At 34.8% G+C, this 4,724-nt stretch overlaps 1 long non-coding RNA gene across 1 annotated transcript; it reads left to right on the top strand.

Annotated features, from left to right (window-relative positions):
* The first annotated feature begins 437 nt into the window (after positions 1 to 437).
* LOC137071853 (uncharacterized) lies at positions 438 to 4,314 on the top strand. Its single transcript, XR_010904526.1, has 6 exons — positions 438 to 493; positions 1,355 to 1,408; positions 1,648 to 1,726; positions 1,841 to 1,996; positions 3,635 to 3,746; positions 3,870 to 4,314. It is a non-coding gene; the product is annotated as an uncharacterized lncRNA (long non-coding RNA).
* Positions 4,315 to 4,724: the final 410 nt, after the last annotated feature.

The raw sequence follows: 4,724 nt of genomic DNA, 5'->3' as shown, positions 1-4,724 counted from the left end.
AGACATTCATGTAAACTGAGCTAAAAGTAAGTGTTTTATTTCTCAAATTAATTCCTACACTGTAAAAAGTGAACCTGGGTGAAAGTTGGATTACTACAACTATTTGAGTCTATTTACTTGGTATTTCTGCTTTCCTAATTGTAATGGATTATTGTACACTTTTTCAACTTAAACACATAGAAATTCAGATAGATTCAAAATCTCACTTTCACTCAAAGTATAATTGTACACTCTTTCAACTTGAACGCATAGAAATTCAGATAGATTCAAAATCTCACTTTCACCCAAAGTATGATTTCCCTTTAAAATGTCACTTTCACCCAAAGTATGATTTCCCTTTAAAATGTCACTTTCACCCAAAGTAAGATTTCCCTTTAAGGACACCCGCGTCAGACGTTTTTTTCTGACGTCATTACGCACGAGCCTGTCTGAAAATTGGAAAATGTTCTGTTCGGCGGCCATTTTTTTCTCTCTCGGGACTCGGATGAAAAAGGTAGGTTGGAAGTTTGTTTTAATTACTATACTCGAAAATGTACCTTGTGGACGTGTGTTTTAGTTGTTTTTGAGTTAATTGATGTTGTCTGTGAACATAAATTCTAATGAAATCTAAATTAACCGAACTTTTGAACGTACGTTTGCGATATAGCGTTTCTGAGTATGTTCTATGTAACAATATGTTGTAACTTAAGTTACTCGTTTGTCTTATATAAATGTGTTCAGTTTGGATCTTGGGAGTATGTGTATGAAATATATATTTTTTAATTGATGCCTCCTTAACCGTCTGTGCCGCGCGAGATAAAGTTAACGTTAGTGGAAATGCTGTGGGCAGGAAGTGCTCGCAGAGCGGGACAACATGCTCGAATTTGAATTCCTGCAGTATAATATTGAGTTTGCTTTTAAAGTAATGTTTGTCTGTTCTTTTATCTGTCTTTAAAACGTCACTTTTTCGGGCAAAATTATGATGTGAAGTCGGACATCCGTTTGTGACACCGGCTGTAACTTACACTGGTTATTGCGGTGCAATGTGGAATTAAATGAGTGCACTCAGTCAGTAACGTCCACTATGGTTTCGGACACCACTACAAAGGACTGTCATTTCAAATAATGCCCTATTTGAGGGTATAGGAGGCGATTTCTGATTCAGCCTGTGATGAACGTCATTGTGCCTAACACTAGCGCCGTTCATTTGCCTACCTCATGGTGTTACATCCACACAAATTTTCAGGGTTTTTTAGTAGAAATATTAGTATTTCCACATCTAATTAATTAACTTCCTTGACCTGTAGCAAACCATTTTTTCACTTACAATCACTTACAAACTACAATTGTTGACAATTACTTTTTCTCCTCTTAGGACCGAAAGTCTTAATGTTTGACAACTGATAAAACTTTGCTATAATATTACATGGTAAGTAATTTATCATTTCTTATATAGTTGATGATATTAATTACTAATGTTGGATATGTATGAGTAAATTCCATCTTGTGTTATCTAACATTATTGACTATTGACAGGTGTGTGTAGAGGTGTCTGTTAACTTGCTGAAAGCTTAAGCAGCCACAGACTTGAACTTTTAACAGAGGCTGAAAAAAAAGGAAAAATTAAAAGGTTGTCATGAACAAAATGTCTCTTTCGTTTGCTCATAGATAGAAGGAGGTAGTGATGCAGGAGGCCAGTGTCAGGGATTTCAAGGCGAGGTGGCCTGTGCTTTTCAGACATTACAAGGTATTGAAAAAATAATTTAAAGTTCTGGTTTTACTGGCTAAATACCTTTTATGAATTGATATAATCAGTTTGACTGTTGTTGACTGGTTTTTTTTTCTTTCTTTCTGATTTTAGATCAATTCAGAGTTCTATAGGCTTATGGCTGTTCCACTGGAAGACACGTTCCTGGCCCAGTTGGACGTGTACATGAATCAACTAATCAGAGTAATCCATTCAAAAGGAGGAGCAACCCGTGAGAAGACTGCTGCAATTTTTAAAATCTTATAACTGGTACGTCTGTGTGTTACATTAATATAAACTGCACAATCTTATTTTAGTCTCAGTAACATTTAATTGCTAAATACTTGTTTATAGCATAGAAATTTGAAATGTCATCACCACACAAACAAAACGGACAATTTAAAAGGGATAGTTCAGTCATAAAATAAAAAATGCTGTTAATTTACCCACCCTCAGCCTATCCAAAATATGTAGGTGACTTTTTTCTTTCTTTCAGTAGAACAGTAAATATGTTGTTGTTGTTGTTTTTTAGCTGAAACTGTGGTCCATGTTGATATAATGCAAGTCAAAAAGAATTTAAAAAAAAAATGCATACAGGCAAACCAAAAATAATACCTGTGGGTCCTGGCGATTCTTTGAGGTTTTATAAAGCAAAATGATCGGCCTATGGAGGAAACTGAATCTATTATTACCTGTAAGCTTTGAGGAAGCAAACAGCCTCAGCAAACAGTCCTAAGTACGTTCATGGCAATGTTGCATGTTAATAATGCTCAGTTTCTTGCATAGACTGATCGTTTCACTTTATAAGACTCGATGTGATGTCAGTAGCCCCGGGTATTTTTTTTTTTTTGTCTGCATGTTTTTTTTGTTTTTTTTCACATGTTTTTTTTATTTTGGTTTGACTCTCAAAGTGACGGTAGCCATTGACTTGCATTTATATGAATCACAGAGGAATGCGGTTTCAGCTAAAAAAATCTTTACTGATATACTGAAGAAAAAAGTCACCTTTTATGCATCTTGGATGGCCTGTAAATTTAACAAAACTATCCCTTTAATCAAGAATGATTAAATGTATTAGGGTATAAAGCTAATAAATGATTTGTTGACGCATGTTTTATTATCGGACTAAATTATAAATGCCAGCAATGACTGATTCAGATGCATTTTTAAAGAGTACACTTTAGAATTAATTTCTTGATAATTTACTCACCCCCATGTCGTCCAAGATCTTTATGTCTTTGTAACTTCAGCCGAAAGGAAATTAAAGTTTTTTTTTTAAAAGCATGCCAAATTTTTCTCCATATAGTGGACTTCACTGGGATCAACAGGTTGACGATCCAAACTGCAGTGTCAGTGCAGCTTCAAATGGCTCCCAGACAAGGAATAAGGGTCTTATCTAACGAAACAATCTGTCTTTTAAAGAAATTTGCGATGTTTTACCCTCTTTTTTTAGGTGACAGGGGATTTGACTTAGTCTTTGCACTACCGTTTCGCAAACACTGGATCGGTACTTCCACCTATGTCACGCATGACCTTTACAGTGCTATAACATAATGTGAGAAGACACAGAGTTAGTGCAAAACAAGCATTTGTGGTTAAAACGTATACCGATGGTTTGGCTCAATTAGACCTTTATTCCCCGTCAAGGATCGTGTAGAGCTCTTTGAAGCTGCACTGAAACTGCAATTTTGACCTTTAACCCATTGGTAACCATTGAAGTCCACTATATCGAGAAAAATCCTGGAATGTTTTCCTCAAAAACCTTAATTTCTTTTCGACAAAAAAAAAAAAAAAGACATGAACATCTTGGGGTGACTAAATTATCAGGAAATTGAATTCTGAAGTGAACTAAATGTTTATTTTAATAAAATAATGACTTTATTCAACAGTTTCTTTTCTTCTTTGCAGTCTCCTATGCTGTTCATGTAGTAAACTCAGCACAGAGCTTCCGGATTCCATGTCAGAACGCCGGCTCATCCTTTTCCTGGGGGGAAATCAAGACCTTATCAAGGAATACCTTGTGAGTTGAAAGGCCACATTCTATTTTGATTTATTTTTCAGAAAATTTTACATTTGTGGTAGCAAAATGTTTTTTTTTTTTTTTAAATGTTTTTTAAATTTATTTTTATGTGCACTACTTTAGGATAACCTACGAGATGATTGCGAGGGTGAGCTGGGTGAGCTTATATTCACGGCATTCCAGAAAGTGCTCTTACAGCTTCATTAGCACAAGATGTCAAGCAGTCTTTTCAGTAGACTACAGTGAACTTGAAGTAATGTTTGAATGTGCTTATGTCTAGTTTGTGTTTGAAAGAATGTATCTAGTTTAGTTTAATTTGTTTTCTTATGTTTGTAAGATTATCCATTTGTTTCATATGTTTGTCTAGTATCTAGTTGTATGTTTGAATCTGTAGTTGATTGGTGAAAGGGTAATCACCCATTGCTGTTAAAGATTTTCCATGATCTGTTTATTTTTTAATTAGATTTTTTAACATGGTTTATAGCATTGCCTGTAAGCTATTCTAAAGCACTTATCACAATACACTCGGTAGAAATGGTTCCATAGAATATATTAAAGGGATATATTTCATCCAAAAATGGTTCATGTTGTTCCAAACATGTATGAGTTTCTTTCTTCTGCTGAACAAAAAAGATGTGTTTAAGAATGTTGGTAACCAGACAGTTGACGGTACCCATTGACTTCCAGAGTATTTTTTTTTCCTGCTATGGAGGTCAATGGGTACCGTCAGCTGTCTGGTTACCAACATTCTTCAACACATCATCCTATGTGTTCAGCAGAAGGAAGAAACAAATACAGGTTTGGAACAACTTGAACCATTTGTTGGTGAACTTTCCCTTTTGTGAAGTATCCCTTTTTATTTATGTGGCTAATTTATTCGCATAACCACTGTTTATATTTATTTTTAAAGATAGATTAGTGGCTCAGTTTTTAGCATAATCCTGAAAGGCAATGACAACTTTTCAAAAAGACTGTTAA

The sequence above is a fragment of the Pseudorasbora parva genome, chromosome 3, assembly GCF_024679245.1.
Source record: "Pseudorasbora parva isolate DD20220531a chromosome 3, ASM2467924v1, whole genome shotgun sequence".
NCBI classification, from domain to species: Eukaryota; Metazoa; Chordata; class Actinopteri; order Cypriniformes; family Gobionidae; genus Pseudorasbora; species Pseudorasbora parva.
The sequence above is the reverse complement of the archived record's forward strand: the minus strand, read 5'-3'. Positions and strand labels throughout refer to the sequence as shown.